General features: G+C 45.9%; 1 pseudogene; it reads left to right on the forward strand.

Annotated features, from left to right (window-relative positions):
• Nucleotides 1–17,584, forward strand: part of LOC125429433 — a 29,300-nt pseudogene that overhangs the window by 6,750 nt on the left and 4,966 nt on the right.

Below are 17,584 nucleotides of genomic sequence, written 5' to 3' on the forward strand. Positions count from 1 at the left end.
TTAAAAATGCACCCCTGACAGGCACCCCAAGAAATTTTCCCAAGATTCTTTGTTCTGCAGTGGCTTGGCTCCATTGTAGCCAATGAGGAATTTCTGAGTGTGTAAGCAGGCTGCACATTTTTGTGCTATTACCAGGAGGCCTCTTGGAGCCACCTTGAAAGTTTGGTGCCTCTATCTTCAAAATAGAGCCTGCTTACACACTCAGAAATTCCCCACTGGCAACAATGGAGCCAAGCTACTACAGAACAGAGAATCTTGGGCAAATTTCTTGGGGTGCCTGTCAGGGGTGCATTTTTAAAGTTAGTGACACCAAAATATCATGGTATCACCCAGAGACTGTTCTGATGATACCACCCAAGTTTGGTGAAGTTAGGTTCGGGGGGGCAAAGTTATGGACCCTCAAATGGGTAGCCCCATCTTCTGTTAGCTCCCATTGGAAACAGTGGGGGATGGGGCACCCACTTTGGGGGTCCATAACTTTTCTACCCCTAAACCAAACTTCACCAAACCTGAGTGGTATCATCAGGACAGTCTCCATATGATAACTAGAAATTTTGGTGCTGCTAGATTTAAAAATGTGCCCCTGCAGGCCAAAACATGAAAAAACACCCCAAAATACACAAAAATTCTAACGAACCCGAATTTTTCAGATTACCCAATTTTTTGGGTATATCCGAATATTTCATTTGTCTTATTCAGGGATACAGATAATTTTATGTCCAGATAAATCCGAATTTTACCTAATTTTACCTAATTTTTTAGGGTATTTACCAAGCCTTCAAGTGTTGACACAGAATGGTAGCAGCTCTCCAGGGTTTCCGTCTAGGGCAGGGGTAAGGAACCTGCGGCTCTCCAGATGTTCAGGAACTACAATTCCCATCAGCCTCTGTCAGCATGGCCAGTTGGCCATGCTGGTAGGGGCTGATGGGAATTGTAGTTCCTGAACATCTGGAGAGCTGCAGGTTCCCTACCCCTGGTCTAGGGTCTTTCACATCACCCACTGCCTGATCCTTTTAACTTGAGATGTCAGAGAGTGAACCTGGGACCTTTTGCAAGCCAAGCAGATGCTCTACCACTAAGCCACAGCCCCTCCCCTATTCTATTCCATAGTCTTGTGGCACACTTTCCCTGACTAGCCTCTATGAGGTTCATGCTCAGTGCCTCCTTAACAGGCTCATTGTGCTTTATGCAAAAGTCTTTGCCTACAGTTTATTTTAAATGCACTATTAAGTTCACTGTATGATATTCAATCCTTGCATTACACAAAAGAACACTTTCCTACTGGCATTCTCTGCTTCATTTTAAAATAATGTAAGTATTAAAATTGTGTGTGCGTGTGCATGTCTCATAATAGAACCTTAAAAAATTAGAAAAGCATCATACTTTTTCTAGTCAGGTCCAAGCCTTTTAATTCTAGTCCCAACTTTAAATAGGGCATGTATCTGTCCTTTGTTATTATTCAATTTCATCTTCCCTCCTAGCCTCTTTCTCCCCTTTTCAAAGCAATAAAACTTTGGCAAGGAAGGATGGCTTGCTAAAGCAACTCCAATCCAATCTTGGCTAATCATCATTTAATGGCAGGGATGTTTGTAATTGTAGTTTTCTCAGATTACTGTCTCAGTCGGAAAGGCTAAGAGAACTACAGCTCCTATGATCCCTGGCAACAGTTGAAAGCCGAGCAAGTTTGGAAATGAATTTGCATTATGGAGGGATAAATCCCTCCTGTATTTAATGACTCCTCCCACTGTCACTTATTCCTTCCTCTCCTTCGCAAAAGGTAAAGTGGTTTTGTTTTTGTTTTTTTTCTTGGGTGGGTGAAATAGCATCAGTTGGGAGACCACAAGAAACTGTCTTTGTGTGGATTTCACAGTACACACAGACACCCCCCCCCCCAAAAAAAAAGATGAGAAAAGGGACATGGCTGAAATTCTGAGTGAAGGAGAGATCTAGTTCTAGTAAATCTCCAGCAGTGCACATACATAACTTAGGCCCGTTCTGCACTGGCGGAAAAGCAGCTGGCCACTGACATAATTCATACTGGTGGAGGCACAGGACCACTCTCACGGGCTGTGTGGATGGCCCCAAAGCCGCTGCAGGCTGCAGAAGTGGTTCCATGTGGAGCTGCCTCCTGTCTGTGTACCAGGGTAAAATCCAGAAACATAGGTCTAGGCTTATATCCAGATACTTAATCTATGAGAAACCGGAGAAGTCACTTTTGGTAGTGTACTTCTGCTATTGCAACACGGGCTGTAATGCTATGGATAATTAATTGGGAATACCCTGGACTTCTGTCCCTGGGGCGCTGTTTTCGGCCTGTGCAGAAAGGGCCAGAAGGAAGTTGATGAAGGAGTTTACCCTACAGCACATTTTATCCCTGGTGCATAAAAATCTGAGTAGGCCATGATGAGACAGTTGGCTGTAGATTAGACAATGAGGGGATTTTCTGATTCTTGTGGTTTCTCCGGAGAAGATAATTGCATTCTAAAGCCTCTTGTTTGATGTGATTTTAATGGCTACTAAACAGGATTCTGTGTTAACATTCTGCCTTGGATCCCTGCAAAGCCTGATTTTTTGTCCTTTCCACCAACAGGTCCATATGCATTCCTGAAGCTGGGGGGCTGGAGGCTGCCAGAAGCAGTATTTCAGGAGCAATTTGAGCTGCAGTGGAAGGGAAAAGGTGAGGAAATTTCACTCCATTGACAGAAGAAATTCGGTCCACTGAAATGGTTACAGGCTCCAACCCAATCCTGCATCTTTCCAAAAAATTGCCTAAATACTTTTACATCATGTATATCCCCTTTCCTCCTGAAGGTGTTCAGGGTAGCTTATTAATTATTACAGTCTAATAAAAGCAATAACAACACACACACACACACACACACACACACAAACATATACAGACATGTAAGTAGTACAGGAAGTAAGTACAGGAAGTTTCAGCAAACATTTAGCCATAGGCAGAAACTGAGCACAATGGATACTAGTGAAGAGGAAGTTCCTTAACAGAGGTTGTTTCTGCACAGTCCAAATATCCCGGGTTGAGCTAGGGAAAGATCCCAGTTTGGTCAAGAAGTTCGCATGGTTTCCAGTCTTAACGTGGGTTTGTCCCACAATATTTCCCACATTCCGGGTTTTTCAAAAATTGCCAGTTTAGCGATTCTTTTCAAAAAAAAATACTGCACTGAACCTGCAAACACCACGGGAGCAGAACCAGTTTACTTTTCCCGCCCCCCACCTCCCGATCTCCCCACCTGACATCATGTCAGTTTTCAACCCTGCTGGGCTGCTGACTGTTGCAGCCCGCTTTTCCCGAAACGTTCCCCCAAGCACGTTTTCTGCTCATGGTATTGACTGGGTGCCATTTCGCCTGGGTTAATCAGGAGTGGAGTCCCAAAATGTCCCTGTTTTCTTTTCTGTACATGTACTGGTCATTCAGAGTAGCTAGGAAGATGTGCACTTTGGGCCAAATGTTAATAGGCGTATCACTGGGGGGAGCCTCTTGTTTTCCACATAAATATGAGAATGTGAGTGGGAATGTGATGTGATGCTGTGCCCCATTGGCTGCCGCTTGCCTTGTTGAAGTCTGACCCAGGCCCTATTCAGAACTGGGAAAGGGGGGGCTTCATTTCCCCTCACTCACTGTGGGTCAACCAATCAGAAGTGCAGCCTTTTTGTTGGCCAGCAATTCAAAAAGTAGAATGGAGATGTTCATTCAAGCTGCTCCCCAAAAACAACAGCCAATCAGAATGTGGGACACCAAGGATGTTTGCGCATGTGCAAATACGCTTGCAGTGTAAATGCAAAATACCTGGGCTTGTGCAAAACAAAATGGAATATTTCCTCATGGTCTTCACTCGATTCCTTCACAGAAATGGGCAGCCATGCAAAGGAAGAAACTGGCATGAAATAGACCCAGATTGTAAGATACCAGTTGTAACCCGATATAATTGTGCCATGCAGAAACAGCCAGAGGTGCCACCACAGAAAAGCCTCTGTCTTACTTATTGTGGGTAATAGTGGCACAGGGTAATGGTGGTACAGGTCTTCAGATAATAACTGCAGCAATCTTTGTCTGTCTATTCAAAAACAGAATGAGATTGTGCTTTTGACAACAGGCTCTTTGTGATAGTCTGATAAGTGCTTAAGGAGAAGCTCTAAGGGCATCATGCGACAAATCATCAGATAATGAACATTTCAAAAAGTCAAGCAACCTCCCCCAGTTCAATTCAGTTCAATTCCAATTATATTTGCTTTCATCCAAATCCTTGTCAAAGTTGAAAAAATAGCAAATAGAAATAACATAGACAAAAGCAGAATAAAAGAAGATAATCATAGAAAAGGGTGACAGCACAAGTTGTTTAAAATTTGGAGCATAATTTAGTTGGTAACATTTGCCAGGGCAAAACTGGCATCCTTAATTCCTTGTTCCTATTTGCAAATAGGTATTCCAGTATTTGTTGATTATCCTATCAGTAGCAGAGAGATATTTTACTTAATCTGTGGGAAATGAACAATGAAATACCCAGCAAACAATATCATCATTTTTGTCCCTCCACAGAAACAATGCCAAAGACTAAAGGGAATGTTACAAATGTGCCTATATAGAACTGCACAGGTCATTTGTTAAATCCCGAGAAATGTAAAAGCTTTCTTCAAGTGTAATATACAGAACTCCAATAAATAGGATTCATACTCATGATTAACCTTTATCATAGAATATCATGATGCCATTTTAGAATTACATTTGGTGACAGATCGTGTTGAATAAAATTATCATAGAGTCTATGCTGAAAATTTCTCTTTGCAACATTAACTTTAATTCAGCAAAAAGTCTAAAAATAGCTATATATCTGTTGACTTATTTTCATCACTTCTTTAATCTGGGAGAGCTACTTTGAGGCTGTTCAGACCAAGAAATCTTCATAAAACTGAGACCAAAATTCAAATTACATCCAATAACTGAGAAGGCAATAACTGAAATATCATTAGAACTTCCATAATTGATCTCAAATTTAAAAGTGAGTAGATTCCAAAAATTCTGTGTGATTGTTAATTTGTGGTTCTCATATGCCTTGGGTTCCATATTTCTTTTCAGTAAGGAAAATGCGTTTCCAATGTTGATAATCTATCCCTTGCATGCACAAAACCCAGATGCTGCTGCTCTTGAACAAAATGTTTAGTTTATGGAAGCTGGTTAGCCATGAACTTGGTCCCCTACTTAAGATAGGGAGCAGCAGTGGCGTAGTGGCTAAGAGCAGGTGCACACTGATCTGGAGGAACCGGGTTTGATTCCCAGCTCTGCCACTTGAGTTGTGGAGGCTTATCTGGGGAATTCAGATTAGCCTGCGCTCTCCCACACATGCCAGCTGGGTGATCTTGGGCTAGTCACAGCTTTCCAGAGCTCTCTCAGCCCCACCCACCTCACAGGTGTTTGTTGTGAGGAAGGAAGGGAAAGGAGATTGTCAGCCCCTTTGAGTCTCCTACAGGAGAGAAAGGGGGATATAAATCCAAACAAAACAAAACAAAAGATGGAAGCTGCAGATAAAGGCAGAAGCATCTAAGGCCGTTTCTGCGTGAGGGAAGCCTCCGCGCCCGGCAAGAATTCGCCCGTGTAGGCTGATAAAATGCAAGCATGTGGGCACTCGAGAGAGGCCGGCTGATGGCAGGCGGCTCCGCCACAAACGCCTTTTCTTCCCGTTCCACTCACGGTGTCCCGTGGTTGGCCTGCTGGCGTACTTAGTTCGGGCTTCATCGCTGCCCTCCGACCTCCAGGGGTCGGAGGACAGCGATGGGGCTGCACGCCAGCAACCACTCCACGGGGACACGGTGAGTGGAACGGGGAAGGGAAACAGCGTGTTCCCGGCGGTGCTGTTCGCACCGCGCCGCAGGGAACATGCTGTGGAAGGAAAAACAACCCTTTAAAGGGTTGTTTTTCAGGGCGGCTTGACGCCACCCTGGGGGAGAGGGAGCGGAGTCAGGTCGGCGCTGCTGCGTTGCAGCAGCGCCGCCTGTGCGAATGGCTCCCTGGGGACGGCGTTTATCCCGTCCCCAGGGCGCCATTAATGGGCCGTGCGGAAACGGTCTAAGTATCTTCCACTTCCAATTTGCAACTTTTTCTGAGAACATCCAACATATTAGAAACATACTGCACTTGGATTCCTTGTTCTGATGGTATTTGCTTCAACAATCAACAAACCATCCATGGTGAAAGAAATTGAATTGTTGGGCGCAGGATCTCTCTTTCCAACTAAAGCTCGGTGAAGAAAAATAACACGTTGCTTCTAGTGTCATGTCATAATTTTAACTCAGTAAGCAGGATAATTAAAACAGTAATACACACACGCATCCTTCCTGTGTTTATTCTCGATAGAAAAATTATTACAATCTTTCTGCCACCTGTAGCGAGAAGTTGCCTATCTTCACTTTTTAACATATCCACTAACTGCTGCAGACAGCAAAAGGCTCTGAGCTTTTTCTCCCCCCATTCAGGTTGACTGAAATTTAATTAGACAATGATAAAGAGAAGAAAAATTGCAGCGTATGTGCACATGGGATTGTTGATTACCAACATTCGCTGCCACTCTTTGTAATACAAAGCTCAGTGCCATAGGGTAGGTTACTGAGTACATCTGTTTCCTTCCTAGGGGTTTTCTTTTCATTATAGTCTCTGCGATGCAGCACTAGGGGCACAGTAGGAAGAGTTTCTTCGGCTTTGTTTACAAACACTTCTTGCCAGGGTCTGACAAATTGGACAGTCAGAAAGAGAGCATGCTGGAAGAACCAGGGTAGATGGAAAGAAGGAGATTGGCTGGCTTTTGATATATGACTTATGTGCCCTTGCTTATAGCACTCTTGGAATATATACAGGGAGAAGGGGGCAAAGGGTTACAGCATGGGTGAGGGCTGTTAGCAAATCTGAAAGTGCTGTAAGTGAGCAGCAAGCAGAAAGAGACAAATAAATATCCAAGCTTTTAGCTAGATGCTTAGGGTTATTTTCAAGCAAGCAAAAAAAAAAGTGAAGCAATTTTTATATACTCTGTATTTTTCCAATTAATGTTCATCCTTTGTATCAGTTTATGAAGATATGAGACAGCTTTAAATTGGACCAGCTCAGCTTCACGTGGTCATTAGGTTGTCGAATGCCAAAGTCTCACAAAGGCCTTTCGGCAAACTTCCGATAGAGATACACTGACTAAGGCGTGTTCTTTATCGCTGAGGTGAAATGTTCAAAGGAGATGAGATTAAGGGCCATTTCCGGGATGCAGAAACTAGGGTTGTCACCTTGGGTGACTGGTGGGGATTTGGGGCAGTGCCGGGGAAGGAAAACGTTTGCAAAAGGGTGGGAGCTCAGCAGGAATGTCATGCCATAGAAGCCATCTCCTGATGCTGCCACTTTTTTCCAGGGGGACTGATCTCTGTAGTCGGGAGATCAGTTGTAATTCCAAGAGAATTTAGGATATCAGACTTCAAGTACCACTTGGTGGTCTCCCAGAATTACAACTAATCTCCAAATGACAGAGATGAGTTCTCCCGAAGAAAATGGCTGCTTTGGAAGGTGAACTCAGTGGCATTATACCCGGCTGAAGTCTGACCCCCTCCCCCTCCTCAAACAACACCCTCTTCATGGTCCATCCCCAAATATCCAGGAATTTCCTGAACTGGAGTTGGCAACCCTGGGAAAACACCATAATAATCAAGGCAGGTGTACAACAGGTACTGTCACAATATTACACCAATGCGTACTCCAACTCACTAGGTGAGTTTCATTTCAACATTATCTTTCTATCACAAATATACAAAAAAATTTCACTGGTAAGTACACCGTCAGGTATGGCTATAAAACCTCTAGATTAGGTTTTTATTTCCTACAGTCCTTTGTCAAGGTTTTTATTTCCTACAGTCCTTTGTCAAGCCATGAGATCCTGATATCCAGAGAGAAGGACTATTTAAAGAAGAGCCATTCAAGTGAAATTTGAAATTCAGTTTGGAAACTATCGTAAGAAAAAACAGTTGTGCTCCTAGAGGAGTAAGGAAAAAGAATACTTTGTACAACAGTTATTGGCTTGACAAAGGACTGCCGAAATAAAAACCTAATCTAGAGGTTTTATAGCCAAACCTGACGGTGTACTTACCAGTGAAATTTTTTTGTATATTTGTGATAGAAAGATAATGTTGAAATGATACTCCCCTAGTGAGTTGGAGTACGCATTGGTGTAATATTGTGACAGTAACCCTGGAAAAACAGCATGCCTCTCGCTGGCGAGTGGCAACCCAAACAGGAACAATCATAGACCCTTACCAGGTGTTCACTGGGAGTTCTGCATTTGGGACCACAGGGATATTAACACAGTGTTCAGCCATTTGGAGGCCTAATTTTAATTAGGAACATGGTGCATGAAGAGGGGGAGGTTTAAGTCCACCCTCCTACAGTTTTCCTAACCTAAAACAGCCCTAGCAGTTAGATTTTGCCCCACTGACCCAGTGCTTATCTGGTTGTTATGCTTAGGAATGTTAGGAATTATAGTTTCGTAACAGTCTGGGAATTCTAGAAGACTTTCCATTTCTGTGCCGTTCTTAGAATTCCCCTTAATTCAGTGTAAATGTCGGTATGTCCATCCAAAAACTGGCTTAAACAAGATTAAAGATACATAGCAGGGACCCTGAGATTTATTTGAAAAATGAGATATCCAAAGCTGAGGAAAGGGGTTTTTGTTAATAGGCTGGGGGGGGGGGGGGGTTTCTAGTTAGAAATTAGCTGAGTTACTAGGATGTGCTCCATTATGATTTATTTGTATGTTTTCCACTCTTTATGGACCGTTTTACAAGGATACAAAGCAGTGTGCCACTGTGTAAAATACCAAGACATAAAAACATAATCTTGAAATCATGAACAACTCAAATGCCCCATACATCAGCAGACGTGACAGCAGCTCAGCAGCTCAGAACTGTCTGATAAAATAAACATATTTGTGACTCGTTATTTTTCAATCTAATGGTAAATTTCCAACCCTGTGCCAATAATGAAAGCAGAAAAGCAGGGCCACCCACAGATAAGGTAGGGACTCCCCCAGGTATGCCAAACAATATGATCTTGTAAATGAACAAAAGAAACAAACAAATGAATAAAACACTGATGAACTGAACATTTTACTGAAAAGGAAGGAATGTGGAGAGTAGCTGTAAATTATAGCCCCTGTATAGCAGCTTCCCAGGTCACAGTTGTTCGCCATCCCTGCTATAGGCTATGAAGGAAGATACATTCTTAACAATCCAGAGCGGTCTACTTTGGCTTTCATGAAGTTTAGAATTGCATTTGAACAAGCCCATTAAGTAATACTTAACCATGGCTTCCTCTTAGTTGTACACAATTTAATTAATTTTGCCAATTTGCAAATAAAAATTAAATTCAGCTGAAACATTAAGGAGTTCGCATTTTCAGTAAGTGGCACTCAGTGATTTAGCCACATGCTTCCTGTTAATAACAGTGGGAGTTGCACAGATAAATCACTCCCCATTGCTTTAGAAATGTACCCCTAAGGTATACAAATCAGACGCTGTATGTCAGCTTCAACTATTCTCCCCTTTTTTCCAATTAAATATCTGCAACAGTTGGCAAGTACCATTCAGATCACAGATTCCGACCAATAAGCATGTAGTAGGAGAGACTTGTGCTTTTCTAATCACAACAGGAGCCCTTCTGGGGGTCGGGGGATGCACATCACCAGCCTTGATTCTTATTCCCAAATTATCCTCATTAGAAAGTAATTTTTAAAACCAGGAATTTGAGTTGGGAGAGAGCAAAGCCTGTCCATTTAAGCTGAGGACTGAAACTGGCTGAAACTGTACTCTGTTTCACATAAAGATGATAGTACAGTCAGTTGAGGTGTAGCATTTGAGAAAGTTGTGTGCTTCTGCATTAGAATATAGTCCTGAACTAATATGAGAATGATCATTCATTTTTACGAACTGTCAAAGCCATTATTTTGTGCATTATTGAACGTGGTACTTTGATAAAAGAGCATTTATGCCAAATTGTATTTTTACTTTCAAACTGTCTCTCCATGTATCGCCCCTCTAGGCCCCTCCGTTCATCAGAGGCTGACCTGGTGGTGATCCCTGGCCCCAAAGCTATCTGGCTGGCCTCTACAAGGGCCAGGGCATTTACAGCCCTGGCCCCTACCTGGTGGAACAGGCTCCCAGGTGAGATCAGGGCCCTGCAGGACTTACAGAGTTTCCGCAGGGCCTGCAAAAGGGACCTGTTCCACCAGCCATTTGGCCAGTCAGGGTAACGTCAACATCTTGCCATATAATATACATCTGGCCTCCCGTGGGTACCAGTAAGGGGGAGGGGTGGGAGTTCTGAAGCCGTCTGTAATACAATATGGTTCTTAATTATTAGGTATTGATTGTTTTTAATTGATTTTAAATGTATTTATGACTGTTGTTGGACACCGCCCTGAGCCCTTCGGGGGAGGCCGGTATATAAAATTGATAAATTGATAAATAAAACGGATGGGAGGGGCAGGGTTAGGTAGGCACTAGGACTCAGGCAGAGCATTCTACAACAAAGAAGGCCCAGCATTCTTTGTTCTGTGGCAGAGAAATATACAATCTACTATCATCTTTATATGAAACAGAGTGTAGTTAAAAATAGTCTTGCCTGGTTAACCAGCCAAGGGATGGGATAGAAAAGGTCACAAAGGGATGTGAGGAATCAATGGAGGGATCTGTTTAAACTACAATAACACAAAAAAAAATTTAATGGTATCATGAGGCATGGCTGCCTCAGAACCTGCAAGGCCAATTGTTTATTTTAATGTAAGCAAACTGTCATTGCTGCACTAGGTACAGGTCACATGTGCAGACCCACGGTAATATAAGCCCTTTTTTCTTGGATATGTTTATATTTGCAAATCCTGTACATCAAGCTCTTCATAATCATGTACTAGATAGATGACTACATAGGAATGGGACACTACATAAAGACAGTTAGCAGCCATTTCCACAAGTGGGGCACAAAGCAATGCACAGAGAAATAACACAGAAGGAAGTGTGGCTATTCTGACACCCCTCCCAGGCCCCTGCCAATCAATAGGATAGTTGATTAGGGCTGCCTATTTAAGATAGGACTACTTCCTTCTCAGCATGGTTTATTTATTAAAATGTGTATACCCTGCCCTCCTCTGTGGCTCAAAGCAGCTTGCAATTCCAAATTTAAAAATATACAAAATAGCAGTGGCGTATCTGCCTAGCGACAAGGGATACCCCTTGTCCCCGGGCACCACTCTTCTGGTCACGTGGGGGGTGCAAAATCAGCCCCCCACGTGACTAGGAAGTCCTGCTGTCTCGTCGACCCCGTCCGAGGCACGCATAAACGATGAGGCAGCAGGACTTCCTGCTGCCTCCAAGTGCCCTGAATCCCACCCTGGACTCCCCCTTCCCTTCCCTCCCCCCTGCCAGCTGGGCTCCCAGCCGGCAGCCGGCAGTCTCTTCTCCCCTCCCCTCCAGGCAGGCCAGAAGAGACTGCAGTCCCGGCCTCGGAGACCTTCTTTTATAAGCACTGAGGCTGGGGATGGGGCTTGGGGAGCAGGAATGGGTGGGACTTCCTGCTCCCCAAGCCCCACCCCCAGTCTCAGTGCTTATAAAAGAAGGTCTCTGAGGCTGGGACTGCAGTCTCTTCTGGCCTGCCTGGAGGGGAGATCAGAAGAGACTGCAGGCTGCTGGCTGGGAGCCCAGCCGGCAGGGAGAGTCTGGGGGGGAGGTGGGCACCCTAGACCTTGTCCATGTCCATGGTGACATGGGCGGGGTCGAGGGCAGTGGGGGTGGAGCCTGGGGGCATCAAGGGCAGAGCAGGGGGCGGGGGGCAGAGGCTGGGGGGGTGTCCTGGAGACAATTTGTCTCCGGGCGCCATTTACCGCTGGAACGTCTCTGCAAAATAGAATAACACCCAAAGTGGCATCCTCCTCCTCCACATTTTGTGGCCATCCATGACTGCAGTAGGATGATTCCCAGCTGGTGGGTTCAGAGATGTCTCTGTGGAGGCAGTACCAATGCAAAGTGGGAAGGATGAACCATGAACAGAGTGGGAAATCAGTGTAAAACAACACTGATGTTGCACTCAGTTGATTGTGTCAAGGAAGTGACTAACCAGAGGATCTGGAAGGTCAGACATAGAGTAGAACTGTAATACCCATGTAAAATGTAAAGGCAGAAACTGGGAGAGTAGACTAGAAAGTATTGGAGGGGTAAGAAATGAAGTTTTTTTTAAAAAAAAAGCTAAAGGAATATTTATCCAAGGGGAGCTACCTGTTCATGCATTAATTATTCTATTCTTGATGAGAATATTGTAACCTTCTTTACTTCATTTCCCATCCACCTTGTCTTGCATACTCTTTGTCCTTGCCTGTTTCTGTTCTGGTCACCACTTAAAACCTGATACAGGCTCATAGAAATAATCATCGTTGCATATCCCACACTGCCTAGTTAACTTGCTATCTGATCAAAATGGACTACAGCCCAGATTCCTTCCTTTAATGAGGAGCAGTGCCTCAGTATCTAGGAAGCTGTTGCCAGGATCAAGCCCATAGAGTAAGCCACAGGTTCCACTTATGTTGTTATGTATGGTCCTCCAAAAAAACCCACAAGTTGAACACAAAGATGACAAATGGCAGCTGTTCTTGATAATGAATTACCTCCAAAGGTATAGTGCTAAAGAACCAAATTGGAGCCTGACAGTACTGGGCAAAAAATAAATTGACTTCAATGGACTTAGAAGGGTGTAATTTCACTCAGAATGCAGTAATAAGATACACCAATGAGCACTCCGAGGCATCAGGCTAACCTTGGAGGCCTTACCAGTTTGAGGGAGATCCCTTGGGATCTGCCAACTGAGGTCCTTCCTTTGCAGACTGAAGTGATATGATTTTGGTACAGTATTATGACATGTTGTGACAGATGGCTTCATTTCTCCTTCTTATCCCAAAGGGTGGGGGAGACAAGAATGTGAAAAGTTGGCCAGGCAGAAGGGAGAGAAAGAGCACAATGCAAAGTGCAGGGGCAACCATTAGGGAGGCCTGGCCTGTCACCCATTTTTAGAGACTTCGCAAGCCACTTCTGGGTCCTGACCCACAGGCTGGGAACCACTGCTGTACAGGTACAAATACTGACACTGTGCAATCTGAATCTGAATTACTGCCTCACTGTAACATCTCACAAGACCTGGGCTACTGCAACCAGTGTGGTATAGTGGTTAAGAGTGGTGGACTCTGATCTAGAGAACAAGGTTTGATTCCCCACTCCTTCACATGAGCAGCAGACTCTTATCTGGTGGACTGGATTTGGTTCCCCATTCCTCCACTTGAAGCCAGCTGGGTGACCTTGGCAAGTCACCATTCTTTGGAACTGTGTCACATACTCACACCCACATACCTCACAAGGTGTCTGCTGTGGAGAGAGGAAGGGAAAGGAGCTTGTAAACTACCTTGAGACTTGGGTGCTGTGTGGTTTTCGAGCTATATGGCCGTGTTCTAGCAACATTCTCTCCTGACATTTCACCTGCATCTGTGGCTGGCATCTTCAGAAGATGCAGGCGAAACATCAGGAGAGAATGCTGCTAGAACATGGCCATACAGCCCGGAAACCACACAGCACCCAAGTGATTCCGGCCATGAAAGCCTTCGACAATACCTTTTTGTTTGTTTGTTTGTTTGTTTGTTTGTTTATTATTTTATTTAGTATACCGCCCTATCCCCAAAGGGCTCAGGGCGGTGAACAATATAAAAGCATATATAAACATAAACATATAAAAGTTTAAAATTTACATTCTAAAACAGTATCCCACGAACCCATATGCAACCCTCCCAAGAAGAATGATGTTAGGGACCCTATACAGCAGGGGGGAGGATAAAAGCAGGGCACCCTCAGCGGCTGGTCTCTCCGAAGGCCCGGTGGAACAATTCGGTCTTGCAGGCCCCACGGAACTCTCCAAGGTCCCGCAGGGCCCAGACAGCTGGTGGTAGAGTGTTCCACCAGGCAGGGGCCAGAGCCGTAAAGGCCCTGGCCCAAGTGGAGGCCAGCCGCATCATTGAGGGGCCAGGGATCTCCAGTAAATTGGCCTCTGCTGAGCGCAGAGGTCGACTCGGGACATATGGGGAATGCGGTCCTGAAGGTACGAGGGTCCCAGGCCGCGTAAGGCCTTAAAGGTCAGCACCCACACCTTGAAGATGATTCGGAATTCAACCGGTAGCCAATGCAAATGGCGCAACACAGGGTAAATATGTTCTCGAAAGGTGCCTCCTGTGAGCAGCCAGGCCACCGCATGTTGGACCAGTTTCACTTTCCGGATCAAACGCAAGGGAAGGCCCGCGTAGAGCGAGTTACAATAGTCTAGCCTGGAGGTGACCGTTGCATGGATCACAGTGGCTCGGTCAGCGTTGGAGAGGAAGGGAGCCAGCCGTTGGGCCTGTCGAAGATGGAAAAACGCAACCCGGGTTGTATGGGCCACCTGGGTCTCCATTGAAAGAGACGAATCCAGGTGGACCCCCAGGCTGCGGACGGAGGAGATCGGCGCCAATGTGACCCCCTCCCACACTGGCAGCTGGAATTCCCCAATCTCTCCCCCCCCCCGGCCAAGCCAGAGGATCTCCGTCTTCGATGGATTAAGTTTTAACCTGCTCTGTTGTAACCAACCAGCGACCGCCTCCAAACAATGCTGTAGAGCTGCAGGGGCGGCGACAGCTCCCCCCTCCATCGACAGAATGAGCTGAGAGTCATCAGCATACTGATGGCAGACCAGCCCAAAGCTCCGTACCAACTGAGCAAGGGGTCGCATATAGATGTTAAATAACAGTGGGGACAACAATGCCCCCTGAGGCACACCATAATGAAGCGGGCACCTCTGGGAAGCTTTGTCCCCACACCACACTTGCTGACTCCGGCCCGAGAGAAAGCGGAGACAATCCATTGAAGGACAGTGCCCCGGACCCACGGAAGCGGCTACAGGAGTGGTGGGGCTGTGCAAAAGGTCGTGGTCGCACCACATCAAACGCCATCTTGGTGAGATCTGGTAACAACACCAGCTGGGCCGCTCGGATCCGGGCTCTGCAGTCAAGTTGCATAATGGAGCGTGATTCTGTGACAGCGACAAGAACCGTCTCCGTCCACATGCCTCCAGCATGGAAGCCAGACTGGAAGGGGTCGAAGCTGATGTGTTTCATCCAGGAAACCCTGAAGTTGCGTCCAACACCACTTCCCTCTCAACCACCTTCCCCAGAAAATCGAAGAGATTCTGGATCGGGCTTATATTGGCTGATCTCCAGGATCTAACGCATGAGGTCTTTCTTTCTAAGAGTATGGACCACTGCCCTCCTTCAACTCCATCTGGAAAGACTCGCTTGCTCCAAGAGAGTCATTGATGATCTTCAACAGGTGGGAGTCATAACTCCCTTTCGGCAAGTTTTAATTAGCCAGGAAGGGCACGGATCCAGAAGGACATAGGGTAGTAGGTCTAACAGCAGCCAAGATCCTGTCAATACAGCAGCTTCCAGAGAGTAGGGAAAACTGGGCCAAACAAGGGGCCAAAGAAGATGGCAAGGGAGCCTCCAGTTCACTAATTGTAGTTAAGGTGGCAGGAAGGTCCTGGTGGAGCAAACGACTTTGTCTGCAAAGCCTCATAAATGCCCTCTTCTACAGCTAATAGCCAATTCACCTTCGGTTTGTAGAACCCCTCTGATAAAGAGGTCAAAGATCTAATTATCCGAAACAATTGAGCCGGGCGAGCTAGCAGATCGCGAGAGGAGGAAGAGAAGAAAGCCCTCTTACCTGGCTTCTCCCGCTTCGTCGCCATTTTCGCATAGGCTTCTCTATAAACGCCCTATAGGATGTCTTCAAGCAAGCAGCTTCGGCCATGAGATTTCCTCCACACTTTCGGGCTTCTAGACGTCCACTGAGCACCCAAGTTTCATCTGGCTCCAGCTCCTCTGTATACCATTGACTTGCCTGCCTTGAACGGGGGCGCAGGAGGGACGCCGGGGAGCACGCCAGTCTCGGATGGCATCGGAGAGGCGGGAATTCCAATCCTCCACTTGCTCATCGAGTGTGCCGGGCGGGTTCAGGGTCCCGCAGGAGCATCTCAGGAAACCAATTGAATCCATAAGTCTCTGTGGGCGGGCACTCTAAATCGGCCCGGTCACCTAGACAGGGCTGCGGCAGCAAGGCATGTCCAAGCCCGCAGGCTTCAGAGGGGCATAGTGAGATCAGGACCATGGCACTCCTACTTCAATAGAGGATACTTAACCAGATTAACCCCCGACTCCAAAGACCAAATCCCAGCTGCGGTGCCTCGGCCTCATGGGTGGGACCAGAATTTATTAAGGAGAGGCCTAGAGTCGCCGAATGGATGACACTCTTTAGGTCCAAGCGAGTCGCCATTCATGAGGCGGTAATCGACATTGGGACATTGAAGTCACTCCAGGACAATAAGCCTGGGAAACTCCTCAACGCCCAGTCGGTCACTCTCACCGTCTAGCAGCCGCAGAAGGCTGTCCCCCAGCAAGGCGCTTAGGGGCTTAACCGTACACCACAGGAAGGATCTCACCAACCTCCATGGCTAACCACTCCCAGGCCGCACACACTCCATGCCGGCGTGATCTCTGGGACGGGGACCGGGCCCTGGAAGGGAAATGGAATTGGCAGGATGAACATTGCTACAATTCACCACCTCCGGCCCTCCTGGGTTCGAGATCGGTGGAGGCATCACGAAACTCCTGGGGGCGCCACCTCGCTCTAAGGCTACCGGTCCTCGGCTGCCCTCACATACCCAGGTTTCGGTGACACAAGCCAGGTCCATTTGCAGATCTCCGAGAAAATCCCAGAGTACTGCGGTCTTGTTGTTTATGGACCTGGCATTAATCAGCACCAGAGACGAAGCAGAGTGTCCCTGAACCCAGCCATCCTCGTTCCTAGGGATAGGTCGGAGGTCAGAAAGCAAACGAGCACATCTACTTCTCGTCCGCTGTCTATCATATGAGACTCCTTACAGGAGAGAAAGGCAGGGTAAAAATCAAAACTCTTCTTGTTCTTCAACTTCACTGAAATATCTGGTCCAATTAAAAAAGGATAGGGGGCTAATTCCTCAAACATCTTTCAGAATAAAAGCCTGATACTTTTGATTCTGACATCTTTCTAAGGTATTTGATCATTGAGAAACAAGGACATTTTTTAAACAGCTAAGACACATCCTCTGCTATGTGCTTGTTCATTTTTTGTCAGCTGTTACTCAGTAAGCTTAGCCAACCTCAGATCAATATCTTAATTTGATTTGATAGTCAGGGAAAGGGCGGGCAATACATATCCCTGCCTCACATAATTACAAACTTGGAAAGAACCCAACTGGTCATTTTGCTAATCCCTGCCCTTAAAACACGATATCCCATAGCTTAAGCATCTCTAATAGATGTCAGTCAGACCTTGCCTTCTGAACTTTCTAAGAATGGAGATTCTCAGTTCAGCTTCTTGGGCTGCTGCATATGTTTTATGGTGGAGTCTTTCCTAAGATCCAAAGAGATCTCCTTTCCAGTAGTTGAAG

Source organism: Sphaerodactylus townsendi, linkage group LG03 (genome assembly GCF_021028975.2).
Source record: "Sphaerodactylus townsendi isolate TG3544 linkage group LG03, MPM_Stown_v2.3, whole genome shotgun sequence".
Classification (NCBI taxonomy): domain Eukaryota; kingdom Metazoa; phylum Chordata; class Lepidosauria; order Squamata; family Sphaerodactylidae; genus Sphaerodactylus; species Sphaerodactylus townsendi.